At 39.8% G+C, this 23,106-nt stretch overlaps 1 protein-coding gene across 4 annotated transcripts in view; it reads left to right on the top strand.

Moving 5' to 3' along the window:
* The window catches only part of MCC (MCC regulator of WNT signaling pathway), a 475,249-nt gene that overhangs the window by 254,961 nt on the left and 197,182 nt on the right, over positions 1-23,106 (top strand). For 2 of the 4 annotated variants that reach the window (XM_073994065.1, XM_073994066.1), the window contains exon 1: positions 9,119-9,320. The exons of the other annotated variants lie outside the window; for them this stretch is intronic. The gene's annotated coding sequence lies outside the window, so the exon portion shown is untranslated. Of the gene's footprint in view, positions 1-9,118; positions 9,321-23,106 lie in introns of those variants that run through there. 4 annotated transcript variants of the gene reach the window in all.

Here is a 23,106-nt window from a genome sequence, read left to right as displayed (position 1 = left end):
CTGGAGCATCGGGCAAACGGAGGGCAGTCCTGAGAGGTGTGTCCCAGAGACATGAGCCCGTCCTCGAGGCCTGAGCTCCTGGCTGGGAGTTGGCTAACTTTGTTCAGGAGGCAAAGGGAGCCAATGACAGGTTTTAAACAGAAAGGAGGATAAACACACTAGGCATGGCCAGCACCTTTGAATTGTTTTCCAGAAACCAAGGTTTGGCCTGGCTTCCAACATTTGGCAGAATGAAACTTTGGAGAAGGAAAGGAACAGTGGAGGCCCATGGCTCAGATTACATGCTTTCATTTAATACCTTTTTTTCTTTCAGTCAAAGCCTGTAGTAACTGAAGTCTGTGGTCTTCATACCACAGAGCTCTCTGTTCTTTAGGGAAGGTGGTCAAGGTGAGAGACAGTAGTCCTGTACATGTGAAGGGTTAGGCAGAGACCTGGAGTTATAGGATTATAGGATACTCACAATTGGTATCCTATAGCTGCTGAAGCTTTGTTGCCCTGCGAGTTAGTAATTGTTTCTTTGAATAAAATAGTCTTGTCTTTACCTTCCATTTGTATGTGCTGATGATTCATTACCAGAAGAGGGCTGATGTAGCTACTTCTAGATCATGCCAGTACATGATACCATTCCATTAAAAAAAAAAAAAAAAGAGAAAAAGAAAAGGAAAAAGAAAAACATGCTTAATAGCCATTTTTAGACCTGGGCTAAAAAGCTAAAAATGTTGATCGTAAGATAATAGGCAGAAAGCATAGTTGTTCGTTTCAGAATTCATTTGACCACTACACTGGATATTTTGGTTTAAACTTCTTAAACTAAGTAGTTCAAGAGAAACAGAATTTCCCTCCATGGCATCTCATTGTGAATTGCATTTGCCTGATGATCTCGCTCTCACTGGGGAGAGGAAACTCTCGCCACCGCTGGCTCCTATAACCCAGGTTGTCCTGGTCTTCCCTGACTGACTCCTGTTACTTTTGGTAAAGTCACAGCTTTGCTTTCTCGATTTCCACAGCACAGAGTTTTCTGTTCCTTTTGGTGAGAAGGAAGGGAATGGCTTTCTGAAGTACCCGAGATGGGAAGAACACAGTTCTCTGTTGTGCATGGTCTTGAACTGTGTCCATCTGGTTACCCCCGTGTGGTCATGTTCCTTGTTCATTACCCCCTTGAAGTACAATGCTCTGGGCACTCTGCCTCTCCTGCTGTTGTCTAAGAAGGCATTCGTTTTTTTCATTGATGAGTCATTGAACATATAGGAAACCCAGATTCTTGAGTTTTTTTTTTTTTTTAAATAAAAAACTGTAATAATTAACTCTTACTAATTCATATCTGTTTTGCATAGTTGTTTTTAAATGTGAATATAAGACTTAATTTTTGTTCCAATTAATTTTGTCCTTAATGTGAATCTTTTCAGATTCTCTTTGGATGGGGTTCTGGTTCGCTCAGCTTCTATACTGGCTGTTCCTCCTCCTAAAGTGGTGTCATCTAGAAGTTTGAGAACTATACCATTGACATACTTATCAATCAAGTGAATATACTAGAATGAATGCCTTGTAATGTATCACTGAAGGCTTTTTCTCCAAGTTTAGTCTTTAAGCCTGACTATTACTCTCCTGACACACATGAACTCAAATGGTATTCTGGAAGAATTTAATATCTTGCTTAAGTCCAGAATATTTCAAATGAATCGGGGTATACCTTGCAATATTGGCCTACTGCCAAAGATGGCTATGATGTGGGATTAGGTTAGCACCAGTAAGGAGTTAGAAGCAATGAAAAACAGTGTGGTTTATGAGAAGGAGGGTTTTCATTTTATACCGCTGTTTGATTTGGTTATTCTCTATTCTGTTGAATTAGTTCCTTGAATATATGGCCATCTGTTTTTTTCCTAAAAGAATGTAAAAAATCTGATTTGAAGCTCTATGGGAATAACTGGATTAGCCAACAGGTGGACTTTGGAGCCAGGTGTTTGTCAGCCTGAATGTCTGTGCAGTTTTTCCAGAGAAGACTTGTCTACTTTGGAGATGTTGGCCTGGCTTCCAACATTTGGCAGAATGAAACTTTGGAGAACGAAAGGAACAGTGGAGGCCTGTGGCTCGGATGACATGCTTTCATGTAATACCTTTTTTTTTCCTTTCAGTCAAAGCCTGTGGTAACTGAGGTCTGTGGTCTTCATACCACAGAGTTCTCTGTTCTTTAGGGAAGGTGGTCAAGGTGAGAGACAGTAGTCCTGTACGTGTGAAGGGTTAAGACAGAGACCTGGAGGTCTAGTCTCTCTCTAAATAAACTTACAACTAGTTTCTCAAGTTTCCAGCCTCATGTCTCACTCCTGTTTTTTGTGGTACACAGTCTCTCCAAACTTGAGCCTCTCTGGGTTTCTGTGAGAGTAAATTATTTTTCTTGTTATCTCCTCTGTAGGGTCTTTAGGCTATAGCAGAGTTGAGGAAGTTAAATTGGGCATCATTCTGTCTACTTTGTCTTTCCAAAATTTGTTGAAATCGCTCCTCTGCTGTCTTTCCTCCTATTCTCTTGCCCTTAGCTATTTAATTTTTATTTTATTTGCTATCATTTTAGTCATTCTTGGAAAGGAAAGGTGAGAAGTATGTAGTCAATCTGCTACATTTAACCAGAGGCCTATATTATATTATACTCCTAAGAAAAGACTGCAAGTTAGTTGAGTTTCTGTACAGTTTAGAGCAATATGTCATATAGCTGAAAGCTTATTACTATGAAACTAAAGCTATTTCTAAATGACCTATAATGACACACTGACATTACTCAGTTTCTGATTGGACTAATTTATCAGACATCCAGAGGATCTGGTGGTTGTTCCTTGTGTGGGAGCTGCATGATGTCCTGGAGGAGCAGTGTTGTGGAATGGGGCAAGGATGTCCTCTCACCTGACTCTATGATGCTCTGAGTCAAATTACTCCCCTCGCCTAGTACCCAGCTCCTTATTTTGTGAATAAGGGTCTGGTCCTCAAGGTATTCTCAGCTTCTCTGGTCCTGAGGCTGTGCCTTCTGGAGCACAGATTCTGGTGGACTCTAATGCAGACCTCCATCCACTCCTCAACAGCATGGTACATTAACTGGGTGATTTAAATGGCCCAGTTGGCTCTTTGAGGATAGGAAAAAAGATGAGAAATCCTGTTACAGTTGGCATTAGACTCTTGAAGGAAGGGAAATGTGATATTAGAGCAACCTCCATTGAAACCATCCTCGCTGTAAATAGTGTCACTGATGTATTAAAGAAGACATATCAGAGGAAGGGGAGTGGGTTCAGTGGAGTCAAGCTACGTATATAGATATCATGAATCATGCGATCGACTTATGTCCTGTTCAGCTGAAAGATGTAAACATAGCTAGTCTCAAGGCCTAAAAACAGATTCCACACCTGTCCTAAGCAGGTCAATTCAATATGGTCTGAGTTCTAGGTTTATTTCAGTGGAAAGTTTAGAAATGGACTTCAAATTAGTTTAAATAATAATATTAGCTCATGTAAGTCCAGGAGTGAGTTACCCGTGGCTAGATCCTGAGGCCTGGGTATATTTAGGCCTCACTCTCTTACCATCTTTTAATTGGGTCAAGTTCTCAACCCCTAGCCAACTACTGTGCTGGGGAGAAGGGTATCCTGACTGTCCTTCCCTATGCAGCCACACAGAAGGGAGAGGAGTGGTGGAATGGGAGAGACTGACATGACAGCTTTCTGCCACCCTCCACTCTATATGTGGAAAGTATAATCACTTGTGAAGATTTAATTTGCAGAATAGGAGACCAGAAAAGAGTAGGAAATTTGGACTTTTCGAAAAGGCAGAAGCCACTAGAGGATACAAATCATACAATGAGTGACCAGATGAGATTTGTATCTGAAGCTCAACCTGAGATCTGTGTGGAGACTCCGTCACCTTAAATTGAGTTGGAAATAGAAAACCAGGTAATGATGAGAAACTGACAGGACCTGGCCCAGAACCAGGAATCTGTCTTCCGCCATGTTTGGATTTCACCCAAAAAGGAGTTGCCAGTTCGCCGTGGGAAATCTGACAAATGAGAAACGTGTATATAAAAGTGAGTGTATGTACCATAGTTGCCTAAAATAAGCACCCTAGGCTTAGACTCCATCCACAGAAGCCGTTTCTCAATGAAGTGTTTGCCACAAATGGGCTGCACTTCGAAGTCTCAGAACTCGAGTCCTGTTCATCATCTGGACATTCCTATGGAGATCCTTCCTAGTTATGGCTGAGCCCACATCCTCTTCTCTGGGATCATGGTCCCAGAGATCCACAAATGGATTTCAGCAAGTGGATTGAATGGATTTCACTCAAACCCCTTAAAAATGTGTGAGGACAAGGTCTGTTCCACTTACCAGGTTCAGAGGGTGCTAAACTGAAGGCGTTTGAGAACTCTGCTGCATGAGAGGACCCCCTGAAGAAAGGGAGTACCCTGCTTCCTCTCAGAGCTGCCCTTTTGGGATGCCAAACTCCTGTTACCCAATGTATCTCCGAAAGAGACCCACAGTATAATGGATGTTTGCATGGCAGATTTATTCCTGGGGCTGTCCCTGCTGAAACATGGAACGTGTTTTTCTAAAGAGATCTTGTTATCAATATGGCAACAAATGAAAGTAATGCTGATGTTATTGTTTCAACTAACGGTGTCCAAACTTCTCTATTTAAATAAAGTTTCAGTTTTAACAGCTTGAATCTCCAATTTATGTATATTTACAAATTAAATACTTTTAGTACTGTATTAATGTTATATATCCTAAAAAGCAGAAACAAACTAGACATTAAAGGATAAGATGTAAAAAAACATATACAGGAATATTCTCTTCACATTTCAATGAATTGTCATAGTTACCTCATCTTTTAAACCCTTTGTTACTTCAGTTTAAACCCAGGGATTAAATAGATGTTGCAGAGTAGGTTGGAAATATGTACCCCCTTCTTGTAACTGCTTCTTTGGAAATTATGTTTTAAGTTCTAAACAACCATTTTACAAAAATTGGAAATGCAATTTTGTTAAAAATTTGAGACCATTAGTCTTTTTCTCCTGCCATATTGGATCACCTTGATAGTCGAAGCAAACCATGGTAAGAATGGAATTGCAGTCTTCCCAATCCCACACCCATTGGCATGTGGGAGGATGAAACTAATCCAATGTGCTGACATTTTTTTCTAATCTCTGGTCTCTTTGTTTATACTATGAACTCAGCATTAATAGCCTTCATTTTTGAATTGTATACAACCAAACAACAAAACCTTAAATTTGGGGAAAATCTGTAAGCAAAATTGGGTGTGTCGTAAAGCACCAGGATTTTTTTGTTTTTTTGTTTTAAAAGCTTTATTGAAGAGTCTTTTCAGGAGAGAGAGTGAAATGCGGGACTTGCTTTCTTCTGGGTTATCTGTCACGTATAATTGCCAAATAGGAAATAGGAGAAAAGACTGGAATGAAATATACAAAATTCTACCATTAGTTGTGGATAGTGATGTTTTAGGTGACTTTTCCCCTTCATTTCTCAGTTTTTAGTGAAATAATTGCTTTGTTTAAAAACCAGGAAAAAAAGTTTCCAAATATTACTGCCTTTCTGAAAAGTGCCAGAAGCTCATCAGTTTGATTTAATGTCTATTTCAGCAGTGGTGCCTCTACCCGCAATGCCTGGTAATTTTTGCGCCTGAGTTTAAGTGACTGTGTGGTTGCATGCATTTTGCTGTGAGTGCTACTTATGCCATGAGGGAAGCCAGATATAGCTGCATTCTTGATGTCTGTCTGATATCAGTCTTGGAGCCAGAAATTTTTGAGGTCTTTTTGCTGAAGGAGAGAAAATCCACAAAGCATACTTCCTCCACCTCTGTTTCCCTACTTCAGTTTTTTCCCTCCCCAGCTCCCCAAACCATACGCATTCATGGAAATTATTTTTCTGCTGTCACTGGAAAATAATACAATTCTGATACTTCAGGCATGAGATGACTCTGATTGTTTTTCAGTGCTCTTGCCTTAGACAAAATTAAATCACCAGCAGTGTGTCGCCAACACACATCAAAGCTCTTGTCTATCTGGGTTCTGTGAGAGCCTTGCAAGTTTCTGATCAGTCAGAAATTATTGTGGAGCTGAGACTAATGAATGAGGAAGTTCCCTTTTATTTTTCAGATATAATTTCTCTTGTAGCCCATGTGTGTGCTTGTGCTTTCTCTGAAATACAACTGGCCCGTTTTCCCCTGGCCTGTGTTTCCTCCCAGTGCCTTGGTGACTGCTGTCATTTTAATACAAGTAACCCTTCTTGGCAGAAATAAGATTAGGTAATTTTCTGACCTTCTAATCCCAGAGGCACCAATTCTCCTGGTTTGCCATTTTGGTTTTACGTTTTTCTATAAAAATATTTTTGAACATTAAATGAGTAGTGGAAGCAGTTGGCAGTTGCTTTTCATGGAACACATTTATTTCCACATATCAATGAAAATACCCAAGTCATATTAAAATATTTTTGTGCTACCGAACTCAGAAATTTTTGTGGTATTAGCCTTAAGCATAATGGCCCAAAATGTACTCATTAAAAAGTAGAAATAAAATGTTCACGTTTTTGCCTCAGTGATCTCAGTAGTATATTTATACCAATTAAATATTTAACTTACATATAAACCATATTCTATGGTTCCTCTTAAGAAGCAAGATACTTAGTGGACTGTATACGCCATGATTTATTCCCTGAAGGTGTATACGTTTCCAAGTTTCCTTTGAACAGGCAAATTCAGTCAATTAGCAAGTATTTAATGAATTCCCCAAGGACTTCCAGTGGATCAGGAGCCCTGTTGCCACTTTCCTTCTCAATTTTTTCAACTTGACAGAGTGAAAACTGATGTTCAGAGTCTGATTTCTTTCAGTATATTCATTGTAGCTTTATGTTTTTAAAACTTCATGATAAATTCAGTCAAGGAAGAAAGGAGTGGGAATGCGCTCCTGACCCAGTCTCCCAGTGAAGCCACCCACCAAGTGTAGCCACACCGCCTGTCCCCCTGAACAAACACCCGATCAGTTTGAGGAGGGAGGTGCCTTAGTTCTCCTCTAGAGCTGTGTATTCTTCTGGGTTTCCATCTGCTCTCCCCTAACCTAGGTGTTCAGCTTAATAATTTATTGTACCTCAGAGTGACTCACTTGGAAATTGTGATATTAATCGTTGGCAACACTAACAGTGAAGATAAACATTATAATGGCACTTGATTATATGCCTGGACTCATTGTAAGTATTTTATAATTAATAATCTAATGAATCTTCAACTACCGCAACAACCCTAGACATAATTATCCCCATTTTCCAGATAAGGAAGTGGAGACACAGAAAAAAATTAAGTAACATGTCCAGAGTCAAATAGCTAGTAAGTAATACAACTGAGATTTAGTCATGGGAGTGTGGTTCCAAGAGCCCATGCTCTTATCCTCTGTACTGCCTCCCTCTGGGCCTGGAAAGCTTTTCTGCCACCAGCATTTCTAGGATTTATTGAAATTTGCATTCCACATTCTTGGTGTCCTTGGTTTATGCAGCAAATGCAGCAATAGTATTTCAAACCTACATTCAAGCATACCTCACCTCTCAGCTGCCATCTCACACTGTCTTGGGAGTGTGGCTCATTGTGCGGATCAGAGAACCCTTAAAACGGGATCTTGCAGCCAGCATTTTTACTGTGATAGAATTTACTCTTCAAAGGCACCTAAGGAGCCCAACCTGAACATGAGGAAATCCAACCTACCTAGGTTAGGAGACCAAGGAAATGATAGTGGGAACATCACCAATGCTGCCTCAATCATCTGGACTCTCTCAAACTTTAGCAGACCCTGACTGAATTTTAACAGCTACCAAGATCAGGTTAAGGAGGCAGAATAGATACATGTTCAGACTCAGTTCTTTGTGTTCTCCAGAGTTGGAGCTGCAGAACTGGGCATAACATTGAAATGAAAGAATACCCCCTCAAAATGATTTGTTTCCTGGAGGAATGTAAAGTGGGGAAAGTCTCTTTACTGAAATGGTTTCTCCGCAGGAGAAATGGTGCCCAGTCCAGAAATCTTTTTTACACCTTAAATAAAGGAGTACTTCTCCAAGCCCTGAATCTCCTTGTGTAGTTTTGTCATGAAGGGACATGAGCCAGGAGAGAGTTGCCCAGCACTGTGCCCTCAAATGGCGGGATTGTTAAATCCACACACCATTTTATTTGTGTTTCCCCACTCCGTTCCTGTATGCATGATAGAGTTGGATCTTTTTCATTCCCAAGTACTAAATTCCACTTAAATTGATGTTTTCCTCTGAGGATTATTCACCTTTCTCTTGTTTAGTGGAGTGAAGAAACTAATGCACTTGCATAATCGAATCAGATGTAAAAATTATTTGGAAATTCCTTTTGAGAAGTAATATGGAATCTATGTGTGTTTGGTTATTGGAATCTAAGGTAACAAAGAGGCTAGTGTTTTCATTTAGAGAAAAATTCCTCTTTGATTCATTTTTCAAGTGTATTGAAGTCAGACTTTTGAAGAACTCAGAATATGAAGTGAAAAGGATGAGGAGAGTTTATGGTGTTCTCTGAATTGATTTTTTTTTTTTTAAAGCCCATTTTTATTGTGGAGCAGTTTTAAGTTTTATATGGCACCTTTCACCTTGGGCAGCTTTAGGAACAGAATCGGCTCACTCATGAACGTTCCAGAAAGTCTGCTGGGCACAGCCTAGGAAAAGCAGAACTTACAAGGAGCATTTTAGGAGCATCGTTGGTAATCACGTGCTCTTGGAAGTTTGCCAGAAGACTGAGGTTACCACCTGAATTTCTGGCAGCGAGCTCAAGAATCCTAATTGGATCGAGCCTTGGTTTTATCTTCTTTCATAAGATATTTATGTCTGTTTCATGTATCTTTGGGCTGAATTGCCAGAACCCAAGAGTTCATAATTAGACAAGAAACCTGCCACTGCTTTTAGTAGCTTGTGTTCTATTTGTCATCTGCATATCCGGGGCCTTTGAAGAAGTATGGTATTACGCACAAGGCTGGGTGGAGCATTGAGTTTCCTTGAGGAAACGGGCAGGAAGAAGAGTCCCATTTTAACTCTAGTTGTTTTCTATATATAATATCTGCACTCAACAGATATTCTCTGTTTTTCTGTCTTTTTAAAGGGAAGTTGGAAACTATGGGTAGAGATAGAGACCTTTTTTGAGGGATTTGGGTTTAGTAAAAAGCCTGTCTAGGAGGTCTTCCCTGGCATGCAGAAGCATAGGAAGATGCTGCAGTGTGCTCCTCTACTATGATCTGATGCAGAGTTGCCACTTCTAGTCACACTCCACAAAGGAAGAACGTGGTAAGGCTAATTGCATTTTCTTTTTCTCTCAGAGCTTTCCTTGGCTTGCTAGGATCATGACCCTTGATTTTATTCAAATATATATATATTTTTATATATGATTTCAGACTTATAGTAATGTGAAGAATTCATCTCACATATACTAAATGTTGAAAGTGACCAAGGAGCATTTAAAGGTAATTTTCAGTATCTTGATGGTATATTATATGATAAATAGGTTTCTTGATATGTTTTAATGTCTTTTATCATCAAAGTAACAATTAGGCCATTTCATTTTCACGAACTATCAGTTCCTAAAAGTAAGCAAGCACCACCAAATTCAGTTAGTCAACAAATATTGAGCGCCTGTGATTCTTTTATTTGCTAGTCATAATAGAGCTTTAAGTTTAAACTCTGTGTTAATGACAAGTGACTCAAAACATTCCCCTCCCCCATTAGCAGCCGAGAGTGGTAGGACTTACTCTTTTGCATATACACTGTATCTCCCTATTCTTTTTCCTCCGGTGTCTCCCCATCCTATGAGTTCTTTTCCATTTAAGAGCAGAGAATGATCAGATGAACAGAGTTGCTTCTGACAGAGTCATCCTAGACCATCTGTTAGACTGACAAAATTTCATAGTAGTTAGGATTAAATGTTATTTGTAATCTAGGGATTTGGGGCAGCCAAATATATCTTAGGTGACTCAGGATGGATTTGAATAATTCTCAAGGAAATGTTGATTTAATAATAAATGTTTCTGACATGCTGTTGCCATCTGGCTGGAGTTTTGGTGAAGGGAAACAAAGGGACAGTGAGAGAGAGGAGAGAGAAGTCACATATGTACCAGTTAGTATCACCCCAAAACTATAAATCACAAAGATATAGCCGTTTTACTCCTTTTCTCAATCATTAGATTGTTTCTTGGAATGAGGGCTTAATATACTCAGGGTTTCAGAGAATCTGTCAAGTTAAGGAAACTTCATTGCATTCATATTTGTGTTTGGAGCATGTAATATGAATACTTTGGTCACCTTTTCTTAAATTCATGACTTGAGGTGCATTCTAGTCTGAGACATTGAGAGGCATTTGGGGATTTGAGATACACAGTTAGTTATCTAAGATAATTATAGGAAAACATCAAACCTTTCGGCAACTTTCCCCCCTCAACATGGATATTTTCAGCTTGTGCAATTCACGGTAGGTGTTGCCTACATTTTCCAATATAACTTGCCATGTAAATAAATATTCCATATGACTCCAAAACAGTTTGTTTCAAAGAAGCCTGTTTCCTCTGTTCTGATAGCCTCAGATAAAGTGGATGGGCCTATAACACTCATTTCTTCTCTTCACTAATATTAGTGATAGTCAGGTTTATAGAGCACTGCCTGCCTGCTGGCTGCTTTGCTAAGTGCTTTACAGGTATTTCATTTAGCCCTGTAACAAGCTTCTGCAGAAGGTACAGAGGGGGATTTACTGTTGCTAGGGAAGCTCAGACTCAAGGTTTTTTACTTGCGTGGCCACTTCCGAAGTTCTGGAAGCACCTAGCTGTGGGCTCACAAGATTACAAGTCTTTGCAAATAACTGCCTGCTCCATACGCTTCAGACTTCTCCAATCCTGGTTTTGCTCCTGGGTAGATACTTTAAATCACCTCCATTTTATAGTTGAGAAGACAGAATATAAGGAACCTGCCCCAGGTCACATAGTGACTGGTAGAGCCTGGCTTTAAGCCCAGACCATCTGGCTCCAAGCCTCCTTGAAGCACTCTGCACATGGTGAAGAGTCTGGGTTTTTCTGAAGATCCATATGAAAGTTCTGCCTCATATAAATATTATATTAATTATACTTAATTTGCAATTCTATATTCTTGTGTTCAAATGGGTCCTTTAATAAATTTTCAAAGTACTTTTCGTTAAAGGTTTTTTGAAGTGTTGGTACATTGATGTGTGTATAATTACGCATTAATCTGAATCTGAAAGTTAATGTAAAAAAACTACCAAGTAAACTGACAGAGTCTCTGATCTCAGCTTTTTGGGCATGTGAATTCAGAATAGGGAGGCAAAGAGAGTGTTTGGAGATGCCTGAAAGCTGATGGACTTGCGCAAGGTGTGGACATGTTGACTAACATGGCCTGTTGCTATTATGTGCTAGTGTTTAGGCATCTAATTCTGGAAGACTGATTCCAAAAGTCATGTAACTGGACTCCTCATTCACCCACTGAAATCCACTGAGACCCAGTATCCCAGCACTGGAAGATAGATAACAGCCATACTATATTAATTGGATTAAGCAGAAACGCAAATCTCAAAACGATTCTGGATATGTTGTTTTCCTACTTCAATGTGGATGGATGTGACTTTCATGCTTGTTCTTTTCTCCCCTGGAGTTTAGAAAATTCAGTGTTAAAAGTGATACATTTTATTTTTGCTTTTATTTTAGAGTTTCCTTTAAGGTGAAAGCTAGTTTACAAATAAAATAGTATCTTTGTGCTTGAGGTGGTGATAAACTGTTTAGGTAATTGTATTTCATAGTTTGAGTCTACAGTATAAAACCAGAAGGTTGTTTAAATTCAAAATTATATAGGTCCCATACAACTTAGTGTCAGTAAATTGTCAGATATATAGCAAAAACTAGAGATTACTGTGGATTAATAGAGTTGAAGTGTACTAAGGTAGACAATGATTTGGATGTTCATTGGCAACACTGACTATGTGAAATAGCCTTATAATAAATATGACAGCTTGCAGAACCCTCTGGGTATCAGCAAAACCATGATATTTGTCTCAAAGTTCAATACATATTTTTGCTATTTCTTTCAGACACATTGGCAAATTGGTAATCATGACTATCTTAGAGACATTACTTACAACTTTCATAGCTGTCAAGAAAATTTGTTGGCATTTTATTCCTATGAGGAAATTCCATTTTAGAGATGATATGGGGGAAAGAGGATTAATGAGAAAGATCATTAACATATTTGGCTGTGGGAACAAAGTGAACATAGGAGACAGCCATGACTAATGGGTGAAACAACACCCATATCCTGTGGTCATATGAACATTCTGAGTTGTGATCTGGCTAAATAACAGGTCTCTTTCATTTTAACTTGGTAAGAATATCTACTTTACAAAACTGAAACAAGAGGACACCACTTTGTAAGGATTTGTGTCGCAAGACAAATTTTAGATGGGAGCATATATTTACTGGTGATGTGTGAGAATGTAATACAAACTGAACTCCTAAATTAAAGAGTTGGAAGTGTGACATAAAGAAATTTCTAGCCCGGCGCGGTGGCTCACGCCTGTAATCCCAGCACTTTGGGAGGCCGAGGCGGGCGGATCACAAGGTCAGGAGATCGAGACCACGGTGAAACCCCGTCTCTACTAAAAATACAAAAAATTAGCCGGGCGCGGTGGTGGGCGCCTGTAGTCCCAGCTACTTGGGAGGCTGAGCCAGGAGAATGGCGTGAACCCGGGAGGCGGAGCTTGCAGTGAGCCGAGATCGCGCCACTGCACTCCAACCTGGGCGACAGAGCGAGACTCCATCTCAAAAAAAAGAAAAAAAAAGAAATTTCTAAAACTGGGAAACTCTCTTCTCATGGAAAAAGGGATAGACTCGCAGGGAGTGAGAAGCACTGAAATAGGGAAATGTTTTAGTACCTTAATCCTCAGTAAAAAACAAAACAAAAAAGACTTACTCTCTGCATTTCTCACCAGTGATTGAATGTCAAGCTCTTGAGTTTTTTTTTCCCCCTGAGGAAACGTTTCTGGAATTAGAGTTTTGGAGAAGAGGATTTGCTTTTCAGAATGAAGTCTTTAAAATTTTTGACTGCAATATATAAATTCTACAATCCAAGAAATTCCTGTAGCTAGGGAAGTGTTTGTTGGGCTTATCTCTTTATAATCAGAAAATTCCTTTAAGGTATGGGGAGCGCGTAGGAGTATGAGAATAAGAATTGAGATAATGGTCTGTTTTGCAATCCTCTGTAGTAATACAGCTCAACTGATTGAAGAGAAAGTCAATGGAATGGTAGTTTTCATTTTAGAGAAATCACAATATGTGAAGATAGTCATGTAGCTAGGTTCAGAGAATGGAGGTGAAAATGGACACTGGGGTTCTTTACTCATTGCACCAAATATTTATATCTGCAAAATAGTACATTAATTTGTATCCTCCAAATACAGGAAGAGTAAACCTTTTTCCAAATTAGGCTGTGTTAATATATTTTACTGCTTTAGATGGACTAGATCCTTAATTCTTGTTGGATCAGTATAGCTTTGCTGAATTGAAAAGTCAGTGTGAAAAATTCTCTCTGTTAAAGGAAGAAATGTCAAGGTATTATAGCTTTCAGCTCATTATGATAGAAGGAATGATAAGATGGGCAATGTTACATATAAGAATTTGATTAGGGCCCTCTTATTAACATTTGTGGTATCACATTGATTAGTTTCTGAAAACACATGGATGTTCTGTGTTGTTTATGAGATATAAGTTCTCCCTCTCCCTCTCTCTCTCTGTTATCTAAAATTGTACTACCTAAGAGTCATATTTCAAGGACATTGATATGTTAGCTCTCTTAAGAGAGTCTTCAAATTGAATTTTAAATGAAGATATTTTTAAATGATGAAAGCAACTGTTAACATCCAGTAACAGTAAAAAACAAAAAACAAACAAACAAACAAAAACAAAAAAGCTTATTGCTGCCCTAATTTTGTAGGAAAAAGGATTAGACAATTTAACTGTACAATGGCCATTTTTAGAATCCACTATTTAATATTTTCTTGACTGAGGACTAAGAATCACATCAGGACTCCAATTTGCTTGCATCCTTTGACTACACATTAGCTAGAGAGAAGGTTATAGTGGAGCAGAAATGTGGCATATATGGTAGTGATGCATCCCTTAACAACTGGGATACCTTTTGAGAAATGTGTTGTTAGGGGATCAGTTGTTCACACTTGATAGTGTCCTTACACAAATTTAGATGGCACGGCCTACTTACTGCACATCTAGGCCATATGATGTAGCCTATTGCTCCTATGCTACAAACCTGTACAGCATGTTACTATACTGAGTACTGAGTACTGTAGCCAGTAGTAGCACAGTGGTAAGTATTTGTATATCTAAGCATATCTAAATATAGAAAAGATATAGTAAAAATGTGGTATTGCAATCTTACAGGACCACTGTTGTATATGTGGCCTGTCCTTGGCTAAAATGTTGTTATGCAGCACATGACTGTAATTGCAAAATAGTTCTCTAGATCACTAAAAACACTTGCTGGAGTGATTGTATCCGAACCCATGCAGAGGGCATTAGAAAAAAATAATCCTCACGAGGATCACTTTTGCTGACCTGAAAACTTTTCATCTTTTCTTTTTAAGCTAACTCCTCCATTTGTGTGTTAATTGAAATCACTAATAGTTCACAATATTAGGTGTTTGGAAAAACATCTGATTGCAGTTTCTGGTTGCTATTAGTTATCATTAAGTGTTTACTTACAGGGTATTTAACCTTATACTTCTTTAAAGAAACAGCAGTATTTTTTCAGATTCTGAGCATTTTAAATAGGCATTTAGTTGAGATGTAATAGTGTGGCCAGAACACAGCTGTCTCTTGGCTGTTTTCTCACCTCACTGGCTATCCCTTCTTGGTCTCCACTGGTTCTTCAGCCCCTGGCCATCCGCCATGTTGGGATGTCCTAAAGCGCTATCCTCCCACCTCTTCTCACTCAGTGCCAGGGCTGTAAAAAAACCATCCAAACACTGACCTCTAAGTCCATACTGCCAGCCCAGACCATAATTCCAGACTCATATTCAGCTGCCGCCTCATCATCTTTTCTTCAGTGTTTAATAGGTATTTAAAACTAAACTTTCTAAAACCAAACTCTGAACTCCACATTCTTTCCCATATGTAAATGGCAACCCAATCCTTCCATTTTTGCCGGCCAAAAACATTGACATGTTTCTTGATTCTTCTTCCTCATACCCCACAGTAATCTGTCACCAAACCCACAGCTAAGCTATGAGCACATGTATGATCTGTTTTTGATGGCTTGTTTGCTCCGTGTTTCTTGTTTTTGTAACTGGTCTCTGCATCCACCCTTACCCTCTACAGTCTGTTCTCACCACAGCAGCTGAGTGATTCTTTTAAAATATAAGTCAGTTCATGTTATTCCTCTGCTCAAAACCCTTTTTCCCTTGCACCCAGTATAAGAGCCTCTAAGTCCTGAAAGTGGACGCTGTATGATCTATACCCTACCTCTACCACCACCTCCACCTTCCTTCTTGTTTTTGCTGCCCCAGATACATTGGTCACCTTGCTGTTCCTTGCATTTCAACAACGACTCCTCAGAGCCACGCTTTCCCCAGGCTTGTTGCTCACTTCCTGTAGGTCTCTGCTCAAATGTCACCTTATCATTGAGGCCATTTGGAGCTTTCTATAAGTCTGGCAATACCCTCCTTACCACTCCCTCCATTGCCTGAATTCTCCAGCACCTCTGGTGTGTGTGTGTGTGTGTGTGTGTGTGTGTGTGTGTGTGTATGATAGGTATGTGTGTGTAAGAACTCATTCCCACAAGATAGCATGGGTCCCTCAGGACCCAAACACCTCTTAAAGTTCCCACCACCACTCAACACCATTACATTGGAAACCATGCCTCAACATGAATTTTGGTGGAACAAACCATATTCAAGCCATAGCAGGCCCTGTGCCTATTCAGAATGTTTAAGGGTTTTCTCCTGTGATCTCAGTGTCTTAGGTTTGGAAGCAAATTTGATCATTCAACATCTACTTCAGTAGGCAAGTTCTCTGATCTATTAAGTTTAATTGAGCCCAGGCTCATTGGGGCTAAAGCATATACCTTGTGATTTCATTGAAAGTAGCCTGGCATCATCTGTTGTTCTGTAATACTTGGGTTTGGCTAAATTGGACCAGCCTTTAACTAGAAGGATGCATTGGTCCAAGAATGAAAGATCAGACTGACAGCTGATGAGCAGTCTTCCTTTACAGATTCTCTTTACTGTAGGATTTCCATGACAGGTCTAAAAAATGCAGAATAATGGAAAATGATAGATCTTGTAGGGGAAAAGAGACTACTTTTTACTTTTATTATAGGAATGAAATGTGTTTGGTGTCCATCTCCTACTTTATAGTATTATACAGTAGTTTTAAGATTTGGATCCTGCTTATGAAAAATTTATAAGTCATCCCCATATTGTTTGTTCTAGAAAGCTTATGTTCTACTATCTACAGAAACATATGATTTGGCTTTCTTTAAAGATTTTTTTTTAAATGGAAGGGATATTATTCTATAAATCATTTATTTAAGTACAAATATTAGTTAACATGAATGAATAAGCACCACAGCTATAGGATAGGAGCTGAATTCAAATTTGGGAACCATATTCTCTAGCTGGAAGGCACCATGTAAATAATTTGAGTTATTATAAATTATGGTCTACTTCAGGAATGAAATGTTTGGAAAATGGGTGTTTGAGTTATCTAAGGTATGGCTATATACTTCTTATAGTGCCTAACACCAGATTGTTTGGCAGACTTGAACAGGCTTATATTTTCTGGTGCAATGAAGATGGTGTTGGGATACCACTGATGGAAGTTACTCTAGAGATAGGATAATAGGTAGAGATAACTTCAAGAGTCTCAAATGTGTCTAGAGAAATATTATAGGCAATTTTTGTTAACGATTTAAAGCTTTGTAATGCTCTAATGCTAAACAAAGTCACTTAATTATTCCCTTTTAGAAATAAGTTATCATATCACATCGAAAAAGTAAAACTGAGCCTGGGTGTCTCTGCTACTGTTAAATATCCCTGGCATAACGGCATTGCCTTATCCTTAGCAAATAACAAAATCTACATTCTTAATTGTTCACAGTAATATACAAGTCAGGTATAATTATCCCCATGTTCAGATGTAAAAACTGTTCAGATAATTAAAGTAACCTAGTTGAAATCATTCAGCTGGTTAATAGCAGAGACACAGTTTGAACTCAGGCCTGAGTCAAGACTGTCTTATAAGGCCTCTTCACCCAGTGATAAGTAATACTACAAATAAAACATTGTAAAGTTAGAATTTTAAAAACTAAAATTACCCATAATTTTATATCCTAGAGATAAATGCTTTAACATTTTAAAATATTGTTCCTTATTGGTTTATGAAAATGTTCAATTAGCTTAGTTTAAGCTCGTGAAAAGCATATGGAAATCATTTAAATTGTAACATGTTTTCTTCTAAAATGGTAGTTAATGACCCTAGCCCCTCAAACTAAATTGTTAGTTACTTGCAAATGTTATGGCATTTAAACACACACATAATTTAATTTGAAAATAAAAGCTGTCATTTGAAAGCCTGATTTTGTTCTATGCATGGGTGCCACAACACTTCTCCAACCTTTTCACCTTGTTGCACTCCTGTGCATATATGTTCGTGGGTTTCCCGTTGACTGCAAACTAAAATTTGAGCGCATCTCATTTTTCTCCCTCATGGCTCCTACCTTTCCAGTCACATTCATCCTTTGTGAGTCATTGTTTTCGGTCCCATCCTAGCCCTTCAGTTCCACTCCATGGAATAGAATAAATTTATCCCAATAAAACTTTTTTTTCCTCTCCAGAAAGGTTTTTTGTGTTACCTTTCTGGGGGTAGGGGAAGAAAACATGTTTGTTTGTTTGTTTGTTTAGTTTGAGACAGAGCCCAGGCTGGAGTATGGTGGCACAGTTGTGGCTCACTGCAATCTTCACTTCCCAGGTTCAAGCAGTTCTCTAGCCTCAGCCCCCTGAGTAGCTGAAATTACAGGCACCTGCCACCGCACCTGGCGAATTTTTTTTTTTTTTTTTGTATTTTTAATAGAGACAGAGTTTCACCAGGCTGGTCTGGAACCCCTGGCCTCAAGTGATCCACCTGCCTTGGCCTTCCAAAGTGCTGGAATTACAGTCATGAGCCACCACGCCTGGCCCAAGACGTTTCTTGTGTTGCCTCTACCACCTGCCAGCTCTCTCACTTTAACCTTGGTTTCTTCATCTCTAACGTTAACACATCAGATGTCATCACCTAATATCCTTTCTGGTTCTGGCATTCTGTTGTTCTCTCTGCTTCCTGGGATGCCTGTGAGCCTGTGTTCATGACTATGCAGCACATGTCAGTGAACCAGGAACAGAGGAGGTGCCTGATATAGGTTTCCTGGGTAGTGATTCCTATCCTCTTACTGTAATTGTGTTAGAAGATCAAGGAGGTGAAGGACTCCATGGAGCGTATATTCATGAAGTACTCTAAGTTCAGGCTGTATGAGGGTGTGAGTATTCAGAGGGAGCGACTAGGAGAATATCATCAGTGTCACCAGCTTTCAGTAAATTCCAGAAGGTAACTCAGGAGACCCAGATAAAGTTTAGTGAGAGTGAGGTAGGGAAAGTGGAAGGGTGGTTGTGAAGTTTTGGTTGAAGAAGAGAACCTTGACATTGACCTCTTAGAGGTAGAGCAGTTCTAAATGGTGGCAGAATTCAAGTGATGACTGCCTGGGTGCATTCGAACTGAGATCTTTAGGTTAGTGGCTGTCAGAATACGTTGAGTGTAATTTTAGAAGAAAATTCATTGATCAAATTAGTTCAATGGAATGTGGGGGAAAACATGTAAGTATCATATGTGAAGTCAGATCAGAATGCAGATGGTAACTGGTGTTGTGATGTTGACATCTTTGACGCTATGTAAGAATCTGGACATGCTCAGCTCAGAGGTTATCACCAAGTAAAGCAATGTATATAAGGCTTTGGATGACAAATAAAGTATTACACAGACATATCAGTAGCTTGGCTCTTCTGGATGTGGCTTCATTCTTCAGCTTCTTTTTATTTTTAACTGAGTATAAGATCAACTAGGAACAGTCAGCACTCTTACATTTCTTATGTCCTGTCTAGGTACCTCTCAGACCATGGTCCGTAGACCACTTTCAGTTTTCAGCCTGTCTGCCCTATGTAATTGATCATGTGGCAAATCTTTTCCTAAAGAGTTATTTTCATATTCCCTGGTTGGATTGTTTTTGCGAACAGGAGTGTGAACTTAGACTTATCTTGTGGCATCTGTAAAAGATTTGAAGTGAGTAGCAACCACACCTGGCCATTATTTGTACTTCAGGAAAGTCCTTTTCCTGACCTTTCAGTTGAGGTTTTTCCTCTATTTACTCCTGCTTGAAGAGCTGTTGTTTGGATTAGTGGTGATACTTTTGGAATTTACACAGAGGAAAACATACAGTTTACCAAGTCTGGGAGCCTTTAAAGTCTTCTGATCTTCCCACAGTGCTGTTAAAAGATTCAGTGGTTATGCCACCATTAGAAAATGCTTAAAGACGAGGGCAGTTTCTCTGAGGAAAGTAGGCGTTTTCAGTTTCAGGCCCCTCCAATTCAGACTTTGAATAAAGAAAAATAGTTGGCATGCATTCACTATAAAAACTATATAACAATACTTGGCCAGGCGCAGTGGCTCATGCCTGTAATCCTAGCACTTTGGGAGGCCGAGACGGGCTGATCACTTGAGGCCAGGAGTTCCAGACCAGTCTGGCCAACATGGTGAAACTCTATCGCTACTAAAAACACAAAAATTAGCTGGATATGGTGGCACATGCCTGATCCCAGCTACTCGGAAGGCTGAGGCGGGAGAATCACTTGAGCCTGGGAGGCGGAGGTTGCAGTGAGATGAAATCGCACCACTGCACTCCAGCCTGGGTGACAGAGTGCTTGAGACTCTGTCTCAAAACAAAACGAAACAAAACAAAAACTATATAACAATACCCACTCCTCCAAGAATTGCTATGAGCATTCCTTGAGTTACTGTTTGTAAAAGATCTGAAATGGTGAGTTCCAGGAAGTGTTGCTGGTTGGTGTAGCAGCAGAGCAAGGAACTTGTGATTCAGTGGGGAGGGCCTGGGAGTCCTTGACCTGCAAGCAGGGAGGAAATGCCAGTATGTGGGACAGAAGGTTTGTGGGGAGTGCCAGTTTTGAGGCTAGATGTAAAGAAATGAAATACTTATTTGTTGGTTAAATGTCAAATCTCTAGCCAGGTAATAGAAACAAACCTATGAACAAATGATGCATCATTTTCTCTGCCCTTGTACCCCTCTTGCCCTGACCAGTTTACCGGTTTCTGCCCTTCTTGATAGATCGGTCATTCTGTGGTCTAGGCTAGGAACTTTGACTTCTCCCTCTCCCTTACTCTTTATCGAATTACCAATTAATCCCTGCTTTAAAAAAAATTATCAAGTAGCCTCTCTTCCTTTCCAGTTCCTACTTCCACTGCCTTAATATAGACTTGTTGGATCTCCTGCCCTGTCTTTGCCTCCAGTCTTCCTGTTATAGGCTTGGCACTATCACCAGAGTGATTTTATCTAATAGCAGTTTCAGAAATTCAGATGCATCCCCAGGGTCAAAATATGTTGAGACCTTGGGGAACTAGGAGAGCTCCAAGGGGAACGGTACTTTTGAACTCTAGGAATCATGGATTCTTTATGGCAGATGTTCTTTTTTTTTTTTTTTTTTTTTTTTTTTTTGAGACGGAGTCTCGCTCTGTCGCCCAGGCTGGAGTGCAGTGGCCGGATCTCAGCTCACTGCAAGCTCCGCCTCCCGGGTTCACGCCATTCTCCTGGCTCAGCCTCCCGAGTAGCTGGGACTACAGGCGCCCACCACCTTGCCCGGCTAGTTTTTTGTATTTTTTTAGTAGAGACGGGGTTTCACCGTGTTAGCCAGGATGGTCTCGATCTCCCGACCTCGTGATCCGCCCGTCTCGGCCTCCCAAAGTGCTGGGATTACAGGCTTGAGCCACCGCGCCCGGCCTATGGCCAGATGTTCTTAAGAGAAGCCAAAAACCCAAATTTGTTGTGAAGTCCCAGAGTTTTAAACTTTGGTAATTCAAGTATTTCACAAACAGAACATGCTTATGGGCCTCCAGCAACTTCTGCTCTCAGTGCCCTGCCCTAGGCACATAGACGTTGCCTGGTAAGTCTCCTGCCTGCCTCTCAGCCTCATCTTCTTGCACTCCCTGTATCACACTTGAAGCCGCCCTGACAGCTTCGTTTGTGTCCCATTTTTATACGTGTGTCACTGTCCCTATTGATGAAGTCCTGACTGCCTGGAATACACATTTTGACTTCCTCACACGTAGTTTGGCAAAGTTCACCTGCAGAAAAATGTTTGAGCCCTAGGTGCCGAGTTGCAGTGATGGGTGGAATAGTCCTTGCCTTCATCACCTTTGTATTCTCTGATTGGCTCAGGTATCATACCCACAGGAGAGCCTTCCTTGACGACTCCTACATCCTACCCCAGGGTTGTGTGTTCTTTTTACCATATCTCCTTCCCCTGACAGTGCACTGGGTGCAGAGGTCTCCTTGAGGACAGGGGTTGTATCTTGGTCACCTTTGCATTGCCAGCTCCTAGCAGAGTGTTTGACACCGTATCGTTGCCCCATAAGTCAAGCAACAGAAATATGTGCCATTTCAAAATGTGATTTGAATATTATCTTTGTTTCTCCCCCAGTGAGAATTAATCTCTTCTTCCTATACATTCCATTACAAATCTATTTTTATCCCGTTAATACATTTAACATCTGACAAATGAGTTGTAGTTGGCTCTGTGACTTTGGATATTACTAAAGATAGGACCTAGATTCACTGGTGAATTTATTTAAGAAAGAAATAATACCAACTCTACATAAATTCTTTCCAAAAAAATTGAAGTAGAGGGAATGCTTATGAACTTTATGAGGACAGGATTACCTTAATGCCAAAATCAGAAAATGTATTACAATGAAAGAAAAGTACAGAGCAATACAATATCTATATGAACATGGATGTAAAAAAAGGCAATTTTAGCAAATCAAACCCAATAATATATTAAAAATGATAATACATCAAAACCATGTGGGTTAATCCTAGCAACACAAAGCTGGTTCAGTATTCAAAAATCAGTGTAAATTACCATATTAACAGACTAAAGAAGAAGAGTGATATGAGCATCTTAATAGATATAGAAAAAGAATTGACAGAATGTAACATGCATTCATGATGCATGAATAGAGGGAACTTTCTCAAATTCTCTTGAGAGACTGGAGTTTTACTATTACTCAAATCAGTCTCCCCACCTATTTGGGGATCAGAGTTTTAAAGGATAATTTAGCAGTGTGGGGGAGGGCAGTGAATCGGGAGTTCTGATTGGTCAGGTCAGAGATGAAATCATCGGGAGTTGAAGCTGACCTCTTGCACTGAGTCAGTTCCTGGGTCAGGGCCGCAAGACCAGATGAGCCAGTGTATCCACCTGGGTGGTGCCAGCTGATCCATGGAGTGCAGGGTCTGTAAAATATCTCAAGCACTGATCTTTGGTTTTACAATGGTGATATTATTGCCAGGAGCAGTCTGGAGAGGTTTAGAATCTCATAGCCTCCAGTTGCATGCCTCCTAAACCGTAATTTCTAATCTTATGACTAATTTGTTAGTCCTGCAAAGGCAGTCCGGTCCCCAGGCAGGAAGGGGGATTGTTTTGGGAAAGGGCTGTTATCGTCTTTGTTTCAAAGCTAAACCATAAACTAAGTTCCTCCAAAAGTTAGTTTGTCCTGTGCCCAGAAATGGACAAAGACAGCTTGAAGGTTAGAAGCAAGATGGAGTTGGTTAGTTCAGGTCTCCTTCACTGTCTCAGTTACAATTTTTGCAAATGTGGCTTTACCCAGACGGGGATAAATGCAAACACATCTGTGTTCACCACTTCTATTCTCTTATTTTCTTTTATGACAACGTCTCATTGTGTCACCCAGAC

Source organism: Macaca fascicularis, chromosome 6 (genome assembly GCF_037993035.2).
Source record: "Macaca fascicularis isolate 582-1 chromosome 6, T2T-MFA8v1.1".
In the NCBI taxonomy this organism is placed as follows: domain Eukaryota; kingdom Metazoa; phylum Chordata; class Mammalia; order Primates; family Cercopithecidae; genus Macaca; species Macaca fascicularis.
This window is presented reverse-complemented; position numbering and strand designations above follow the sequence as displayed.